General features: G+C 43.8%; 1 protein-coding gene across 3 annotated transcripts in view; it reads right to left on the bottom strand.

Annotated features, from left to right (window-relative positions):
- The window catches only part of KCNJ5 (potassium inwardly rectifying channel subfamily J member 5), a 29,212-nt gene extending 18,469 nt beyond the window's left edge, over positions 1–10,743 (bottom strand). For 2 of the 3 annotated variants that reach the window (XM_036221295.1, XM_036221296.1), the window contains exon 1: positions 10,476–10,612. The gene's annotated coding sequence lies outside the window, so the exon portion shown is untranslated. Of the gene's footprint in view, positions 1–10,475 lie in introns of all 3 variants that reach the window. The other variant, XM_016139152.2, reaches the window with a different exon arrangement.
- Positions 10,744–20,517: the final 9,774 nt, after the last annotated feature.

Here is a 20,517-nt window from a genome sequence, read left to right as displayed (position 1 = left end):
ACACTCTTGTTAGTTCTGATTCAAGCTGAGTGCCCAGAAAAAAGAATTCTGCCACGGTCTGCCATAGCAAAGTGAATTTTGGCATCCCTCTCTCTGGAATGCAAAAGTGTCTCCTGGCTATGTGAGGGGGAGTGTGTGCCAGGAGCAGGAGGGGCTTTCGATGGAATGTGGAGCCAAGGACAATGTGGATGGAAGAACAGGCTGTGTCAGACAGGACATTTCATCACCCAGATGTCTAGGCACAACATGTTGATTGCTGAGCCGCTAAGGCCTCTGCAAGGGAGCTGCTGGGTAAGGCGGGCGAGGAAGGCTCAAGGGATGCGGGCCCTGCTGCATCAGACTGCTCAGAATGACTGTCCCTGGGGCATTCCTCCTCAGGCATCCTGGGGCTCCATCCTAGGGCTGCCTCTGTCCCTTCAAGAGAAGCTCTTGAATCTGGTCCTCAGTGTGGATGGTATTATAGTTTAGAACAAAGTCAGGGTGGCAACGTGGATCAGGACTGGGGTTACTCCTGGGAGACTCTAGTCCCTAGTTTTGACTCAGAGACATCCTGAACAGAGCAAGCTCTTTAGGGAACATTTGTTCATCTGTGCCACTTTCCCTATGTCCATTACACTCTGTTTCCTTTTGTTTTAAACATATATTCAATATATTTCCTGTAGCAAGTTATGCTGACTTCTTGTTTTTCTTTGCAGAATAGCTCTGGAAGTGACATTTCTGTGTGTGCTACTCCGCACTATCTGCCTTACATACATTAACTCATTAAGCATCTCAGCCACACTGCGGAGTGAGTACAATGTACCCACAACTCAGATAAGGAGACCGAGACTCAGAGAAGGTGGGGAACTGGCCCAAGTTCACATGGCTAGTGAGCAGCAGAACGTGGCTTTTGAATGACACTGGCCTGACTGCAGAGCCCATGCTCTCCCACTCTCCCCACTCAGTGCCTATCAAAGTACAGAGAACCAAACAGAGTGTAAGCGGATTATAACCCTGATTGTCCTGTCCCTGAATTACACATTTCTCCATAGGTCTCTACCCTGGATCTCTGTGTAAGAAATGAAATATTCACAGGAATTATAGTATCAATGAAATATCTGCCATTTTATCAGGAAGATCCTACCAGCCAAATACCAGTATAATGCACCTGGCCTCCTAAGCTGAATTGTTACAGGTTAAGAGTAAGTATGACGAATCAAACAATACCAGTATTATCATTATATGGACTCACTATGGAATAATAATGGTACTTTGCAGCTCTGTGGGGTTCTTTCAGAACTCTTGAATTGGCTCTTGAGAATTCTATAACATTAGTTCCACTTTATAGTTGGATAGTTGTGGCTTGCCCAGGACACATAAGTACTGATTAAGTCCCAGCGTGATGACATTGTAGACATGGAAACACTGAATGTGAAGTTTTATGTAACGTTAACACTGAGAGATTTAATGGTAGTTGTGAAGCAGGTCACTCGGTGCCACAGGAGGCACCAGAAGATGCGCCTGGAGCCTTCAGGCCTTGGGCAGCCCGATAAGGGGAAGATAATGGGCAGCTCACTGGATTGCATCCATGGAGGATTTTCCACCACAATTCTAAGGAAGTAATCGAACCTGGTGCATTATTTTACGGTATCTGGAGAGAAAAATGTACTCTACTAGAAGTGCTGTGGATTAATCCCATGCTTACTTTGTCATTAAAGAAACAAAAATGCTAGGAGTTCACAATAAAGACAAAACAATAAAAGTGGAGGATTAAATGGTGTTTCACTTAGAGTTTCTAAAGGAAGACAGAGTTCTTGTCGGAAATGGGAGCAGGCAAGACTGGCATTTGTTTGTGGAGTTCAAATCTTTGGAGAAAATAATACAGGGACAAAAATATCATTTTGATGGTATTTAAAAGACCCATTTGAGTGTATCTAAATGAGCCCAAATATGTTCAGCAATTTTTAAAATGGCAAAATTAGGCCTAATTCAAGGTATGGGATATAGATTTGAAAGGCTTAATCACATGTGAGTGCCTATCAAGCAATTTAACATTTCATATGTAGCTAATTATTGAGCGGCGTGTCTATGGAACAAGCTGTAAGCTTGTGACCGAGGTTCTCAACTTGTTTGGCTCTCATGTGCCTAAGATGGGGTATTTCACTTTCCTCTTTGGCAAGCTGCCATGAGCCACTGACGAGGTCCTTACATCTACTCATCTTAATACTTAGCCATGGATTACTGGCCATGGTCCAGAGTCACTCCCCCAAGCCCCTGTAGAAGATGTATGAAAAATCACGAATGAAAGGGCATGCAAATCAAATTAATTCATTTTACATTTTCCCCACATTTGTGTCTGTCTATCTAGTATTTTTTCCTTTTTAAGCCTGCTATCTCTTTGAAAGCAAGCAGCACAGTTAAAATACATTCTCTTCGTTGTAACTCTGCACCGTGAGTATGTGTTCTGCACTAAATAATAAAGGAGATTAATGATTAAATCAAAATGAAAAACCACTTGTTTCCTCTCTGCAGCCCAAGGGACGAATTTCCTGGGCTGGTGCTAATTTATCAATGATGATTAGGAATATGATATGGGAATAGTGCAGACAAGACAGTATCAAGATAGCAAGATAATGTGAATACGAAAATACTTAGATACAAGTAAAAAAGATAGGTTATGATAGAAGGTAAGTGAGCCAGTGAGAAAGGACCAGAGACACAGGGCATAATAGGTAAAATCCTAATAATTATAGCTAAAATCCATTGGGGGCTCACCATATACCAGGTTGTATTGTAAATGCTTTACATGTACTAACTTATTTCATCATTTCAGAAAAGGTATGAGACAAGTTCTGTTTCTCCTATTTTACGGATGAAGAAACTGAGGGACAAGGGATGGTGAGTAAACTGCTTGTGTTGTTGATCTGGATTTGAACCCAGGTTGACTGGCTCTAGAGTCACACTCCAAGCTGAAGGAAAAGAAATTCCCCAAACGACCCAAGAAACAGCAACAAGACAAATCTGTGGGAGAATGAATGAAGCAGGAAAAGCCAGTGAGGTAAGGGAAGCATAAAGTGGAGAGAATTAGAATAAGGGATTGAGAATGAAAGCCAGTGAGGTAAGGGAAGCATAAAGTGGAGAGAATTAGAATAAGGGATTGAGAATGAAAGCCAGTGAGGTAAGGGAAGCATAAAGTGGAGAGAATTAGAATAAGGGATTGAGAATGAAAGAACAATAGATGAAAAGAAGACAGTGAGAGAAGTGAAAGTGAATGTGAGCATCAACATGTGAGCTGGGAAGAAGCAAAGAAAGGTGAAAAAATCAAAGGGAAATGAGTCATTGAACACATCTTACAGACACATCTCATTGGCCATCTTATTTGCCCTTTTCCATGCCATTTCAAGGTAGGCGTTATTACACCCATTTTATAGAATGTAAAATGAAGGTCTGAGAAACTAAACGATATGCCCAAGGGCACACGGTCTATGCAGATCAAAAAGAACTGCTGTCAACTATAAATACTGATGAAAAAAATTAAAGGATATCTACATAAGTGAAGAAGCAAACTGTGTTTATGGATGGGAAGATGTAATACAGTAAAGATGTCACTTCTCCCCAAATTGATATACAGATTTAATGCAATTCCTATCGAAATCCCACACAATTATTTTGTAGATATAGATAAAATTATTCTAAAATTTATATGGAAAGGCAAAGGAACTAGAATAAGTAAAACAATTATAAAAAAGAATAAAAAGAACAGAATCAGTCAATTTAAAAATGTATTATATAGCTACAGTGGTACTACTGGCAGGGGGACAGACACATAGATCAATGAAACAGAACAGAAGACCCAGAAATACACCTTCACAGATACGCCCAACTGATTTTTGACAAAAGTACAAAAGGAATTCAGTAAAGAAAGTCTTTTCAACAAATGGTACTAGAGCAATTGGACATCCATAGGCCAAAAAAAAAAAAAAAAGTGAATCTGGACCCAAGTCTCAGACTTCACACAAAAATTAACTTAGAGAGGATCATGGACTTAAATATAAAAGATACAACTATAAAACTTTTAGAAAAAAGTATGGGAAAATCTCTTTGAGATCTATAACAGGCAAAGAGTTCTTAGACTAGACACCCAAGATCTGATTCATAAAAGGAAAAAAAAAAAAACTGGTAAGTTGTACCTCATCAAAATTAAAAACATCTGTTCTGCAAAAGGCCTGTTAAGATGAAAATATAAGCTAGAGTAGTAGAAAATATTTGCAAACTACATATTTGATAAGGGTTAGTATCTAGAATATATAAAGAACTTTCAAAATTCAACGGTTAAACAATACAATTAGAAAATGGGCAAAAGACATTAAGAAAATCTATGGAGGGCAAATAAGCACTTGAAGAGATCACTAGCCGTTAGGAAAATGTAAATTAAAACCACAATGAGATATTACTGTACATCTACCAGAATGGCTAAGATTAAAAATAGTGATAACACCAAATATTGGTAAGGACGTGGAGAAACTGGATCACTCAAACATTGCTAGTGGGAATATAAAATGGTATAGCTGCTATGAGAAGCAGTCTGACGGTTTCTTTAAAAAGCTAAACATGTAACTACTACATAAACCATCGATTGCACTTGGGTACTTATCCCAGAGAAATGAAAACTTATGTTTATGCAAACAAAACAAAATAAAACAGTACACACATATTTATAGCAGCTTTATTCATAAGAGCTCCAAACTGGAAACAACCCAAATATCCTTTGAAGGGTGAATGGTTAAACAAACTGTGGTACATCCACGCTGTGGAATGCTACACAGCAATTCACACACATCCACATACACCAACCTGAGTGAATCTCCAGAGAATTATGCTGAGCAAAAAGAATCAATTCCAAAAAATTAGACTGTATGATTCTATTTTATATAATATTCTTGAGCTAACAAAGATAAATATATATACATATATATCAGAATATGTATATGTACCACCACTTCTTCATCCATCCATCCATGGACACTTAGGTTGTTTCCATGTCTTGTCCAGGCTATTGAAAATAATGCTGCTGTGAACAGGGCAGTGAAGACATCTCTTCGACACAGCGTTTTCGTTTCCTTTGAGGAACCTCCATACTGTCTTCCATAGTGAGTGCACGAATTTACACTCCCACTAACAAGGCACATCCTTGCATTTGTTATCTTTTGTCTTTTTGATAGCAGCTATTATAACAGGTGTGAGGTGATATCTCATTGTGGTTTTGATGATTTGCCTGATGCTTAGTGATGTTGGACATCTTTTCATATACCTGTTGGCCAGTCGTATTTCTTCTTTGGAAAAATGTCTGTTCAAGTCCTTTGCCTAATTTTTAATTGGATTCTTTTTTTATTTTTTGCTATTGAGTTGTATGAGTTCTTTACATATTTTGAATATTAACTCCTTATCAGTGGGGTCTGTAAATATTTTTCCCATTCTTTAGACTGTCTTTTCATCTTGTTCATTGTTTCTTTTTCTGTGGGAAATTTGTTTTATTGTCAACTTTTTATATGATAACTACAGTTTTGATATTATACCATAGTTTTGTAAGATGTTACCATCTAGGGAGACTGGGTAGAGAATATTGGAGAGTTCCGCATTATTTCTTAAACTATATGTGAACCTATAAATATGCCAAAAGGAAAAGTTTAATATAAAATAAAAGAATAAATGCAGTAGAAAAAGGATTGAACTAAAGAATCACTAAAGGGTGTTTATGGCTAAAAGAATGAGTGAGAGAAAAAGATAAAAATGGAGGGAAAAAAGGGCCAAACTGAGAAGAAGAAAAGAAGGGGAGAAATAAAATATGACTGAGTGTGAACACTTAAGGGAAGAAATTGGGAAATACAAACTGATGAAGAAAATGATCAGGGCAGGCTCCCTCAGGGCCATGGACGCTGAGCTCTCCAGGCCTGTCTCTTGGACTCCCTACTCTCTTCCACCATCCCCACAAGCTTTCCTGTTTTTCAAGCCTCCTTTGAAAGCCTTCCCTGGTTCTCCCTGGCCCTCCCTCTGTCTTGTATGTCTAGTGGCACTTACCCTGATGGTATAAAGTATTTACAGGCACGCCTACCTTCCCCAGGGAGTCTGGGGAGAGCTCTCCAAGGTAGGGCAAGTAGGTGTGTCTATGACCCAATATTCTATTGCAAGTTCCTACACAAGGTCTGGCCTATGGTATGAGCTCCATACGTATTTTTGAAGGAATATATGAGTAACTTTAAGTTCATACAATCAAGGGCACTCTCCAAAGGGACTGAGGGCACTTGACTTGGGACTCAGGCCTGCATACCCTGACGTCCAGTGGGGTTGCTCTGCTATTGCCCCATGTTAGCTGACTGTCATTGCCTTTGTTTGCAAGGGCCCCTGGGACCTGGGCACCTGTGGGATCTATCATCCCTGATGGATGGCTAGCTTCCTGGAGCAGAGGCAGCACCTCATCCCTGATGCTTTTATGATCTTCCTCCTGGCCAGGCTTTGAGCGTCAAGTGCTCAGTAGCACAATCCTGGGAGGGGTGCAGACTCTGAGCACAAGGTACAGGTTTGTCCCCAGATAGCACTTCTCTGTTCTTGCTTTTTTCCCCCTTTTCCTTTATGAGCAGCAAGCAATAATGCAGAATGATAACACCAGGGACTACCTGGTTTTAAGGTAGGGAGCTTGAAGTGTGAGAGAAGGCGTAGCAGTGGGCAGCATGCCCAGCCCCAATCAACCAAGTCACAGAAGATTGGAGTGAAAGACTGAAAGCTTGTCATGATCCCTCTTCTCCCTCTCCCTCCACTCCCCTTTTCACCCTCAGTCCAGCCTCTGGCCACTATGTGGGTTAACCTTTGGTGACCAGGAAGTGCTGTTGCCACCTGCCAAACTGATCAGATTATCCCTGACCTTTGCCTCTCAGCCCACTCTGGTCTGGAACGATAATGGAATTTAACATTTACGTACCAGCCAGGATCTCCAGGGTCATGTGTTAAAGGTTTGGCTCTGACATTTAACTTAACACGGCTATTGGCAAGGGTTGCTGCCAGCCTGGGCTTTGTTGACTAGAATAGCTCATTTATCAGAATGTCAAGGTGGGAGGAACTAGATAAGCTATGCTGCCCTGGCAGGGCCACCACTCTATCCCTCAGCAGCCAGGGTCTCAGAAAGGGGAAGCATTCCCCTCCGTTTTAAAATAATTCCAAAGAAATTCACTCTATGAGTCTCTTAGAGAACTAGATTCGGATGCATATTTTTTCAAAAATCTCCCTATAATTCATTGCATTTGAACTCCCATTCTTCTTATTTTGTCTTTAGGAAAAATAATAAAAAAAAAATTCTTCCATGGCTGAAACTGTCTTAATAGACATCTGATGATGGGCCCTCTCTTAGAAGCACTGCCAGCTCTCAATGGCCTGTCAGACACAGTGAAAATGGCTCCTTCCAAATACCAAATGGATTCCTGTGCCCTGTCCTTCCTCTCCATCATCCTCCCACCCCACAGCCTAAATATTCAATCACTATTACTCAGAAAATGTGAGCCTTTGCTAACATTCTCCTAAATGGAAAGCACCACCTTGCCCAAATGCTCATATTCCAAGATTTTCAAAAACTAATTACATGACAGGTGATCAAATAAATGATTGTTGAACCGATTTCAAAACAAAAAAACAGAAGTAGACATGGTTTTTAAGTATGTAAATACACAGTACACCCTTTGTGGCTTTGACCACAGAAGGCATTGAAAACCAGGTTGTTTTCAGAGCAAGTGAAAAGTGGAGAATGGGTACTCTAGTTGTCTCTTGTCTGCTGTGGGATTAACTTCATCACAGGTGACTAGAGCTGCTTCTGGACAAGAAGCCCAGGCAGACGCTTACAGACAGGCCCAAAGGGACCTTGCTGCGCAGTCTGCCAGGGGCAGCGAGGCTGAGAGAGAATGTTTGTGACAGAGTCACAGTGACGTTTCTGCTGGACCCACAGAAGGAAGAGCTCTGCACCACTCAGGATGTGACCGCAGACTCAGGAGCACCCATGTGACTTCATCGCCAGAGAAAGCAGCTAGCTTCCTACAGCCCCTTCTCTGCTCACATTTCCTCTTCTTCCTCCAGCTGCTCTGCTTGATGGATGGTGTTCATTCATTCCCTGTTTGATGCAGGTGTGCTACTTAATTAAGAAACTGCCACCTGTGAGGAATGCCAGCAGTGTATAGTGGCTTTTGGAGAGGATAGGAGAATCTATGTCTGAGTGATCCCCCTTCTTTTGGAGAGCTAGAGAGTGAATCTAGATCATGGTTTGGGGAGGGTCCAGAGCACTGTGCATTTGCGGAACATGCAGACAAGTTTTCTGTGTGATCTTTCCTCTTCCAAGGGAGGCCCTGGCTCTGTTCTAATAATTTATGCTATTGTAATAATTTGTTATCGATCTCATAATTAATGAACAGAGCCTGACAAGTAATAAACACTTGCTAAATGCACTGCCCCCCATCCGGCCCCAAATTCCTTCAAGATAAAAGAATGCTCGTTTTTTTCTAGCCTTAGGTTATAAGTTTCTGCTCTATGAAAGTTTCAGAGTGTTTGGGTACAGAGTGTTTGGAGTCGGGATGAGATGAGGTAGAGGGAGGAGTAGTGGGCAAAGAAGTGGATGAGAATACTAAAAAACGATCCCATCACATACATAAAATCCCTAACGTCACATAGTAAACAGTCATTAAGTGACAAGTCCTTGACATTATTGCCAAGAAGTATGCACCCCATGCTTGAGTATCCCCACGGAAGAAATTTCTTTACACCTCTAGGCATAGGGATGCCATCTCAGGTCAGACCAATAGTTTAAGGTCTCAGTCAAGATGACCAAGCTTTTTGTGTCAGAGCCCAACCAAGGGCCTTTTCTTTCTCCATTCCACATCTCTGGCTTTGCTCTGTTCTTCCTCCAGTTTCTAGAAAGCCCCAGGGCCTCATTCAGTGTGCTGATGGGATTTACACCTGAATTTGAGAGAAGGTATGGATTTGGGAAGGCCAGAACTCTCTAAGCTTCAGCGTCATCTGCAAAGCGGATGGAATGACCTCTCCCTCAGGACTGGCGGACAGATTAACTCATACGAATGTGTCCAGCTCAGTACTTGGTTCCATAAATATTAGCTTCTTTTCACTACTTCTCTCCCACATGGAAAAGTGTTCTGTGAAACAGAAAGCCCTATAATGCTTAGCTTAGTGATAAAATAATAATAATAATAATAATAATAATAATAAATGAAAGGATTCATTTTGGAGTGAGACCCAGGTGGGAATCTCACTTGTAAGCTGTGTACCTCTAAAAGTTACACAGTCTCACTACACTTCAATTTCTCATCTGCAGACTGAGGATGATAATATCTGTTCCTTTAAAGGGACCAAAAGAGAGTTAAAGCACTTGGTACAGTCTGACACATTGTGTGCCCACTGATCTTCTGGTGTTGCTGAGCTGGTCTTACCTTACTGGAAGTTTGGGGTAGGCCCTGGACCTTTAAGGGCCAGATGTAATCTGGGGCAGGGGTCCTCAATGCCTGGTCTGCAGACCAGTGCTCGTCCATGGCCTGTTAGGAACTGGGCCACATAGCAGGAGGTGTGCAGTGGGCAAGCCAGCAAAGCTTCATCTGTATTTGCAGCTGCTCTCCAGCACTAACATCACCACCTCAGCTCCACCTCAGATCATCAGGCAATAGATTCTCATAGGAGCACTGGTCCCTGGTGCCAAAAAGGTTGGGGGAAGCTGATCTGGGGAGCCTGAACTACATAAGGCCCCAGGAGGAGAGCCCTGTTTGAGCAGAGGCACAAACAGGTCTCCAGGGAGATCCCTGGCTTAGAAAATGGGAATAATGGCCACGTCCTTCCCTATTGCCTTTCCCTGCCCTTGCAGTCTTGACCCCTGGCCTTTCTGAACAGTTTGAAAGATGTTTAAAAAAAGATAAGGCGGCATGCAGGAAGTAACAGGGCAGCAAGAGGGCACAAATGGCAAGGCCGTGCATCCAATTTGGCAACACTTAAAAGAAAGCAAGATTAAGCTGAGGATCTAAGGTTGAGGGAGTATGCACTGCCCCACCCTAGCCCTCTACACCCCTATCTGAAAGCAGAGCCACTTCCCAGGGGAGTGATGCCCCTCTCCTCACTGCCCTGGCCAGTCACACTACTAAGTGGGGCTTTTCATGGGGAGTGGGGGTAGGGGGCAAGAATCCTTGCCCTTGTACCAGAGCAGAGATGTTGACAGCATAACAGCCTTCAGAAGGCTAAACTCCCCTAGCCCATGGTAGCCCTCAGGGCTATGGAGATCTCGGATTTCCTGGCTGAACTTTGGACCCGCCCTAAACCCTTCCCAGTCCCCTCCACTCCCAAACACGCTGGTTCCTGGTAAAAGCTGGGGGCTGGAAGCCCTGGGAGCACTGAGAGTGCATTCTGCCTTCCAGATCTGGTGAGCTGTGGGAGGAATAGAGGAGGAAAAGAAGACAACTTACTTGTTGCAATCGGAGCTTCCAAGTCCTACTGATTCTAACTTCTGGGGTGTTCCTTAGAGGCGGGGCAGGGGGCACTCAGGGCCCTTGAGGGGATTCTCCAGCCCCAGCCATTACTTGCAGCCTCAGACTCTGCCTAGAGCCTCGTGGGTCCTGTGGACAGAGGCTTCTAAACCATCCTGTCCCTTCCTCGCCAGCCCTCAGTCACTCCCTTCACCAGGCTTCTCTCTCTCTCTCTCTCTCTCTCTCTCTCTCTCTCTCTCTCTCTCTCTCTCTCTCTCTCTCTCTCTCTCTCTCTCTCTCTCTCATCTCTCTCCCTCCCTCCTTCTTCTCCTTCCTCCTCTCTCCCCGCTTTCCTCTTCTCGCTCCCCTCCTCTCCTCCTCCCTCCGTCCCCTCCTCCCTCTTCTTTCTCCTGTTCTCCTCCCCTTCTGCCCCCACTACAAACGTATCTCTGTGTAACAATGTGTAATAACCGATTTAAAAGGCCAGAGGGAAAGGCGGCGGGGGTGGGGGATGGGCCGGGTTCCCCACGTGATCCGGGGACACCGTCAGTTCTGAATCACTCGGCTCCGGCAAGGTGGAGAGGGAACCCGAGGGGAGGGCGGGTGGCTCTGCGCTCGGGTCTCCGGGCTCGCGCCGCCTCCCCGTGCTGCCGGCGGTGGTGCTGGGTGTGCCTCTGGTCCTGCAGACGCTAATGACGGAGGTCTGTGCGCACGCGGGTGCAGGTGTGAGCGCCCGCGTGTGCATATGGTTGCGCTCCCGCAGGTGCAGGTGTGAGCGCGCTCTGGTTAGGGGGCGCGGTGGAGGAGACCGAAAGAAGGAAGGAACTAGGAGGGCAGAAATCTTGGATCAGAGCCTGGGAGGGGCTGCTCAGTCCGTCCGCGTTGCCTTGCGGGGTCGGTTGGTAAAATTTAGTTGTTTCTTTAGCTGAACGAAGCAGGTGGGAGGCCCTTGGGGAAGTTGGGGAAGCCACAGTCTGGACGCTGCATGCCCACCCGGAGGGCTGCCTCTTCTGTGGGTGGAGTGGGGTTCTGGGGCGTCCTGACCCACTGCCTGGAGGTGGAGCAGGTCCGGAGGCGAGAAACAGGTCTCCTGCTCCCCGGGCTCTCAGCTTATCTCCTTGACGGACTTTTTCCAGCGGAATGTGGCCAGTGTCGGTCGGAATAGTGGGGAAATGCTCCCTCCACTCAAATCTCGGCACAGCGCAGAGGCAGAGCCTGAGCTGAATGCACGCCGGCTGGGTGAAGCCATTTTGGATTCCTGCCGGCCTCGAGGGAAGATGATGGCATGCATTTATTCTTTAATTCGAATGGCTTATGGGAAAGGCAGCTGCAGACGTTAGGTCACAACCGCTTCAAAAGGGTGGCTGCTGTCTGCAGAGGGTGGACGTGCTTCTCTGAGGACGGGTCCATTCAGTTATGTCCCCTACCCTTGAATGTCACCTGTGCTCTTTGGGAGACTTTGTCCCTTCCTAGCTGATGGTGTTACCTAGGGCATCTCTCTGTTGCCCAGACTTTTGGGTTCAACATCCCTGCCCTAGGCTTTGAGTGTATCTTACTCCAGGGTGGGGGAGGTGGAGGGTGGCTGGGGGCAGGCACACCTGAGACCAGTGCCCACTGACTGTAGGCTCCACCAGGGCAAGGAGTATGGCTGTCTTGTTCTCTGCTGTGGCCCCAGCACCTGGCACAGGTGCTCAATGAATATTTATCAGAAGAACACTTTCAACAACAAGAAAATGGTTTATTAAATTACAAGGGGACAAATGCTTGTCACTGGGACCAGGATCCACCAAGCCTGTTCTCTCCTGCAAGCACAGCAGCATGACTGTGACCTGGAAGCTTAGCCTCATGACGACCACCTGGGGGCTCCTCGTGCCAAAGAGACCAGTGTGAATGAGCAAGGGGCCATTCGCTGAATCAGACAAGCCTGGGGGAGGCCCGCATGGCGGGCGTTGCAAACCTAGAGGCCAAAGTAACCACACAAGGTGGTCCGAACGTAAAAATTCCTAGCTAAAAGGGAGTTATGGTGGGTATTCAGGCTTTAGCCTTGTAGATTCTGTGACCTAGGTGAATCTTTACCTAAGTAAGGCTGTCTATAGTCTTTTTGCATCTAAGAAAACAGACCTTTGAAATGTCAGCTCATCTTCTTTTCTAGACACCTCAGGAAACAACCACTCACTCTCCTGAGCTAGAGACCACAGAACCCCTCATTGGTATCTCATTGCCTGCATACCATCTCCGTGCGCTGTGAATGTTAATTATTAATGATTCTGTGGCCACTGATGTAAAAGAAGTATGTGTTTCTCTACTTTGGCTTTTTGTCTGATCCCGGAGATATCCTTTGTTGCTTTCTCCCGCCCCCTACCACCGATGGACTTCATGTAACCCTCCTTATGTCTTCTTCTCCTCCTCTGATTCTAATGTATAAAATAAGCTGCAAAACTGCCATTCTCCAGAATATTTTCTCAATCTGTTGAGATTTTGCTTCCCAGCAGTTGTTGTCAGTTTGGCTCAGATAAACTCATAAAAATTCTTCTACAGGTTTGGGTGTTATGTTGACGCCAGCATGCACACAGCCAATGTCCCAGCAACCTCCCCAGGGACAGTGGCAGAGTGACCCTGCCAGGGTTTGCCTCCCAGACCCCCATTCGGTCTCTCTACAGAGAGGGTGTCAGTTATTCGATGTGGCTGCTATTGGCACTGACTAATCTGTCCCCTTAGGGGATTTAGCCAGTCTCCCTGTGCATCCATTACGTATTGATCCTATGGTTTAACACTCTGAGAAAAAGTTCTTAATATCTTAATTTCCTAGTTCTTGGGAGAGGCAGTGGCTGTGTAGCCCCATGGCCCAGATGACACATGTTACATGCATTTCCGAGTCTGTGAGGTGCCCTGTCCTGGGGTGACAGTGACTTTAGATTACACGAAGACCTTGAAATTTCTTCTGCCCTAGTTGGGGGAGCCTGGCTGACTTGGAAGCAAAATGTAAGGTGGTCTGGGAAATGCCATTTTGTAAGTATTTTCACAGTGATGAGACCTTGAACTGGGATACAGAAGACCTCAATTCAGTTCTTAACCCAGACCTGAAAAATGAGAAATATGGGGGTTCTATTCCTGACTAGGTTTGGGAAATTTAAGCCAAAATTTTTCCATGCTCAAGTCTCCCAAAGAGCACAGGTGACATTCAAGGGTAGGGGACATAACTGAAGAACTACTCGGGGGGCTTGGAAGATGCTAAGCACGTTCTTCTTTGTCTGCAATTGATGAGGCGATACCTGAAAGCCACCGAGACTGTGTGCGTTCTCGTGTTAACCAGAGCACAGAACCGCTGCCTCTGTCCACCACCATCTGCTTCTCTTACCTTCCTTCACAGAGCAAGAGATGAATTCACAATTAAGTTTTCTTCTTAGAATATGACACACAGGAAATTATTTTTCTCCTATTTATAGAAATTCCATTTGCATTTATGAGGCCGGTAATGTCTCATAAATATTTTCTGCCAGATAAAATATTAATTAAAAGAGTTTGTAGAGTTAGACTCTGAAATAAATCCTAACTAAAACTCTTCTAAGACAATTATTTTAAGTATTTTTTCTCATGTCAGGAGAATTCCTCATACATTAGTTGTGCATGTTAATAAGCCCATGTACAAACAGCAGATACAAGTCAATTAATATTAATTTGCAACATTTAATGATACAAAAAGGAATGAAAGTATAAAAAATAACTGTGAAGCTATCACCCAGCTTAAAAAACACAACACAACATTGCCAGCACTGTTGAATCCTCCCTGGATTACCTCTTCAACCCTCAAGAGAAAATCAGAGTAGCCTGAATTTGTTATTTCTCTTTCTCATGATTTCTTTATGTTAAAGTCTCTCTCTCTCTCTCTCTCTCTCTCTCTCTCTCTCTCTCTCTCTCTCTCTCACACACACACACACACACACACTATTCAATCAGTGCCTATTGACCATATATAAGTATATTTTTATATTCACGAACTTTTGATTGGTTAAGACCTGCTATATTTGAGACTCTTTGATAGGTGCTGTGAGAAAAACTAAAAAGTATAATGTGAGCTTTGATCTAAAATGCCTTTCAACCTAATTGGGAGGGTCAGCCTAAGTGCAGGAAAAGTTAGGAGACAAATTCACAACTTGGTATTTTAATTTGTAGGTGCTAATTGGATGAGCTGATGGTGTAGAATAGATAGTAACAACCAACAAAGCTTGGAAAGTAGGAGCTGAGAGCTGACATCTGACTTTAGTGAGAAAAGGTGGTTGGAGTGAGCCCAGAAGTTCGACCAGGGTTTGAATATAAGGGGGCTGCTGTATGTAAAGGGGGCTGGAGAGGCAAGGTCCAAGTGTGTTCAGATATCTCAAGTAAGGAAGGCTGGTGCTGGCGGCTAAGGGCAGGTAAAGTGTAGGGAAGTGATGATGACAAGTGTCTCTGTGTAACTGAGGACCTGCTATGGGCTAAGATGACTCAAGTGCTTCACAAAAGTAAAAGCTTTCAATCTCCCCAACAACTCAGTGAGGGTGGTAGTGTTACCATTTCTCAGGTGAGGAAACTGAGGGCCATGCAAGTAAAACTTCCTCTCATCGGTACAGTAATTAATAGTGAATTTCAGAACCCAGATGTGTTAGGTGTTTACATCACATTTCTAACTGTTAGGGACTAAATTGTGTTCCCTCTACCCCACTCCCCAGATTCATGTATTGGAGACTTAATCTCCTGTACCTCAGAATGTGATGATATTTAGAGATTGAGCCTTTAAACAAGTGAATAAGTTAAAATGAGGCTGTTATGATAGGGCCTGACCAAATTTGACTGGCGTCTTATTAAGAAAAGGAAACTTGGGCATGTGAAGGATCACTGGGGAAGTGTGTCCACAGAGGAATGACCACATGAGAACACAGTGAGAAGGCAGGCATCTGCAAATCAAGGGGAGAGTCCTCAGGAGAATCTAAACCTGCTGACACCTGATCTTGGACTTCTGGCCTCCAGAACTATGAGAAGTAAATGTCTGTTGCTTAAGCCTGCCCGTATGTGGTATTTCGGTGACAGCAGCTTAGCAAACCAACACACTGACCATGATGGAGGTGCCTCTGCCTCTCAGAAGGACCTAGTGTCCCAGGCCATTGAACGTGGACTTCACTCTGCAGATGAGAGGTACCTATTGAAGATTTTTGAGTTGGGGAGAATTGTGAAAGTTATTTTTGTGAAAATTTCCCTGGAGGTGGTTTGGATATTATTCATTCATTTATTCATTTCAATGAATCATTACTGAGCACCTATTTTGTGACCTTCCCAAATGCAGGGGCCATATTTGTGTTGTTCACATCTGAGTACTGCTCACTCCCAAACTGTTAAGCACAGTTTTGGGGAAATAGTAGGCGATCAATAAATACTTGTCAGATGAAAGAAAAGTTATGGGCTGGGTTCTGGGCATAGAAACAATGGCAAGATGAACACAGAGCTTGCCTTTGAGGAGTTGGATGGTAGTCGGTGTGTAACTGGTTCCTTAAAGCAATCAGAGATTAAGCAGTGAAGGAAATGTGCTGTATCTGTCTTGTATTATGTGGCACATGTGGCTATTGAACATGTAAAAACGTGGCTACTGAGACTATGAAACTGATTTTTAAGCGTCATTTCATTTTCATTTAAATAGGCACTATGGTTAGGGGCTACCATATTGTACTATCCAGGGTTAGAGGTAAGAAGTGCATTCGTGGCCTCTGCACTGGTGCCGGCCTGAGCTGATGACAAGGGCAGGGGACAACAGAACCTCATGACTCAGTCATAGTCCAGCAGCGTCAGCACCAGCCTCTCGGTTCTTGTAAGAAATAAAGAATATCAGGCTTTATTGAATCCTTCTCAAAGAGAAGCTTCATTTTAACAGGATTCCCAAGTGCTTCCTACACACACTGGGGTCTGAGAGATAGCACAAGGTAGAAAACACAGCTGTGAAAGGCTCAGTAGAGCCGGGTGTGTGACAGCATCTGGAGAACAGGGAGAAGAGGAGGGGACTGGGTGGGTCATTGCACTGAGCTCCCAGGAGTCTCCAGGGATGGTGAGTGCCCATGCAGACCCTTCCACCTCCCTTTGGTCAGCTCTGATCATGGGATGGCGGGGCTTCCATTACCTGTCTCTCTCCTCTGTCTGCTACCTACAAGTTTCTTGAAGGTAGGACCTTGTTTTTTAAAATCCCTGAATTCCTCGTGACTAGCATCATGCCTTCTATTGTGTAAATGCTTACTGAATGCATGCACGTCCAACGACAGGAATAAGGACACCAGGGACAGAGGTGTAGATTTTGGAACTCTGACTACTGAAACGAGAAGACTGAAACTCTGAGGCGGGGTATCTGGAGGAGGGTGGAGAGGAAGAGCAGATGCCAGAGCTGAGGCCAGGCTCACATCTGGGGCAAGGGAGGAGGAGGATTCAGAATGGGACGTAGGGTTGTGACCAGAATGGCCAGAGGATAGCCCGGCCATTGAAAGAATAAGAGCAGCAAGAAAACAGAGCGGTCAGTGTATTTCTTTAGTAGTACTTATTTAGTAGTACTTATTTCATAAAGGCTTGTGGTTGTCACTGCAGAGGGTAGGAAATGTGTGCCTACAGTTCCTGCCGATGACAGTTTCAGAAAAGTCAAGGAAAATAGGGCTAAGGGGGGGGAAAAAAGCCACTGATCAGGTTTTCAGGATGTCATTTGCAACTGCAGAATGTGCTAAATATGCTCCGCCGTCATGCCTGATTGCCATGCCTGTGCCTCTGCTCCCTGAGTAAATAAGCATTCCGCCTGTCATTTGAGGATCCCGAATCCAGTTTTCACTGAATTTCATTGATTTCCGACATTAGCATCAACTATAGCTCTAGCTTTCCTAAAACAAGCTTCCTGTTCCTACATTTTATCTTATTCATGAGTCCAGGCCCAGGTGCCTGAGAGAGATATTTATACAACTGGCCGCACAGCTGATTTTATTGAATCAATACCTGGGCTTCCAGAAGGTGGGGCACTCAACAGCTGGGAGACTGGATGTTGTCCCTAGAGCTGAGCTTTTAACTATTACATCACCGGGGGCAAATGATTTTTTCATCCCACTCGTGAAGAAGAATAATATTTGAAAATGAAAGAAAACAACTTTAATTTCTTCCTATTGATGCAAATCTCACTTAATTCTGTTTTGTAGAAAACCACGGCAATGCTGACCAGCAAGCAGGAGATGGCCGGCTCTGGCGATTTCCGCAAGTGGCCAATAGCACCATCTAGTGGTTAACAGAGATTTCTCATTAGGTAGAATGCATTATTTACACATTCGTTCATTTTTATCTTTAGTTTTTCTTTTATTAAAAGAAAAATATTCAAAGCATCACATTGTTCTCATGAGTTCGATAGGAAAACAATCAAGACTCCTCTTTCCCCCTCTCCCAAGAAACTACTACTTTCTTCTCTTTGGGCTACTTTTCCCTTCATTTTCCCACCTATCTCTGAATGCTGCGTTTGTGGTAATACGTCTTGATGCTTCTGTGTTAGAGACTCTCACTGGAGATGAGAACTTAGCTCTGTTTCTTCCCCCATCCCTAGGACACATGCACACCCGTCCTGTTTCCCGTTCAGCAATGAACTTAAACCATCATTTTCACTGGATAAATATTCAGGTTTAACATTATTTTCTCTACAAAATTCTATTCATAGCTGATCCATGCAGTAAACCAGACTACCTTTTCTGTCCTGCACAACTTTTTATTTTATTCCCTGGAGTCACTAATTTTTTTAAAATTTTATTTGCTTAGCTTTCTTTGCTCTCATCACCAATCGCAATGAAAAATTTCTGACAGTTTCAATCTTCTCTCAAGAAGTCCACATATGCCAGGTGTCTTATTAATTTCATCTCTTGAAGAAATCGACCCTGCAGCCTTCTAGTCCCCTTGGTCTAGAGAGGTTGCCCTCTCTGCGTCTCTTTCCCTTCCTCTCTCTTGTACTGTATCAACACCCGCCCCCTCTCCCCATTTTCTTGTTTATTGTGTGTGTTTCTTTCTTGATTTCTCTCACTTTGGAGGAACAAGTTCTTTAGCTGTTTCCTGGGAAAGAGAACTCGTGAAGCAACATTTTTTTGAGACTCTGCATATCCTAAAATGTCGTCATTCTTCTTGATTAACAGCTTGGCCAGGTATCGAATTCTAAATTGGAAATCATTTGCTTTCCGAATGTTAAAGAGATGTCTTTATTTTTCTTCCACATGTCCATGATGTGGAGATGTCCAAAGCTGGTTTCACATCTCCTTTTTCCTTTCTGAAAACAAGCAGAATCTTCTCTTTGCCCGTAGCGCTCTGGAAGGTCACAGCAATGTGTCTCGGTGTGGGACTAGGTATAGCCATTGTGCTGGGCATTAAGCAGACCTTTTCATTGTTGCCTGCTGTTCTGGAAAATTTTCTCCATTTGCACATTCTGGAATTACTGTCACTTAGACGTCGAACCTCTGAAACTCTTCATTTTCTTATCATTTTTCTCCCAATTCCATCTCTTTTTGTTTTTGCTCTATGCTCTGGAAGATTTCCTCAACTTTTCCTTTTGATTCTCCCATTAGGATTTTTAGTCTTGCTATCATATTTTAATTTCCGAGAGCCCCCATCTTTATTCCCTTAAGGTTCATTTACTATTATTTTTTGGCAACGTTTTTTTTCTATTTGAAATTTTCTTCTTCCTGCATAGTCTCTCTTTCAAGATGTTTTTTTCTTGTATATTTGTTTTAGCTTCTTAGATACTTTGTAACCCACTAAAATGACGTCCTGGGCCAAAGGATGAAGCTTGACAACTGTCAGCTCCCCCACCCCCACCAGAGGATGCTCTGGCTGGGACATTTCATTGCAGGAACCCCCTAGAAGACTTTTTTTCTTTTTTAGCGAATAGTCGGATTCTTCAGGAACAACTCTTTCAATCTTCTGCTTTGAGGGTCAATTTAGGGAAGAGAGTTGGGGGCTTTGACATCTATTATGGATATCTTTGCTTAGGGTTCATTTTGCGGGGTATGATAAGCTCATCCTTAATGGCACTGTGTGCCCATGCATCCAAAAACCCTTTGCTTGACCCTCTCCAGAGAACAAATCTCCAGTCCTGTGCTCAGCAGGGCCAGGAGAAGTTTCTTGCCTGGGCTGAGTTGGAAAGGGGATCTACAAGTTCTTTCTAAACAGACTCACCTAATCTTCCTTTCAACTGCTTTGTTCAGCCCCCACTTGCAGAGGTAGACAGTACTGCAGATAACTAAACCTGTTCCTGTTTTTTTCCCCTCCGTACAAGCATAGAATGCATCTGCTTTCTGATTTTCAAAAATGTTGTTTATTGTCTCCTGCCCACTTCTTCTTATACTTGAGAGTTAATGCCTTTTTAAAAAGTTATTTTATTAGGATTTCAGAAAAGAGCAAAAGTAGAAGTATTTCTTTAATTCTCTTTATACTCAAGTAATCCATTCCTATTTAATCATCTGTCTATAGACCTTTGTCTACCCCTTGCTATGCAGTAGGCTCTGTGCTAGATTTTAGATGTGCAGTGATGGATAAGGCCATGTTGCCTGCCTGAAAGGATGCTTACCCTTGTGGTAGCAGATTAGTAAATAGTTATATGAGCTTATATAGAAAGGGCACATAGCTAATGGTGATGGTAGGGTGCCTTCACTGAGGTCAAGTTGGCTGTCTTCCAAGAGACCCCAGAAAAAAACATAGCTTAAAACATTCAGTCACCTGAATTCAAGTACAACCAACTCCCAAGAGTGCACATGAAAGTCTAGCTTCCTAGAGGAGCTTAGCTGGGCTGGGAACCAGAATTCACATGTTGGCCCTGTCAATGCATCTCTCCCTACAGGGAGAGAGCTAGGTGGGAAGCCATACCATGATTGGAAGATGGCTAGGTGAACCTGGAATCCAGAAAAAGGCATTGATTGGCTGGATGGTTACTGGTTTTGGCAACTGAACAAGAAAGAAGGTCATGTTCAATGGTCTGAAATTTTGAAGTATGTTGAATGAGGCTTGTTTTTCCCTAGAAAAT

The sequence above is a fragment of the Rousettus aegyptiacus genome, unplaced genomic scaffold, assembly GCF_014176215.1.
Source record: "Rousettus aegyptiacus isolate mRouAeg1 unplaced genomic scaffold, mRouAeg1.p scaffold_m13_p_5, whole genome shotgun sequence".
Taxonomy (NCBI): Eukaryota; Metazoa; Chordata; class Mammalia; order Chiroptera; family Pteropodidae; genus Rousettus; species Rousettus aegyptiacus.
Note: the sequence above shows the minus strand (reverse complement) of the source record. Positions and strands in the feature narration are given on the sequence as shown.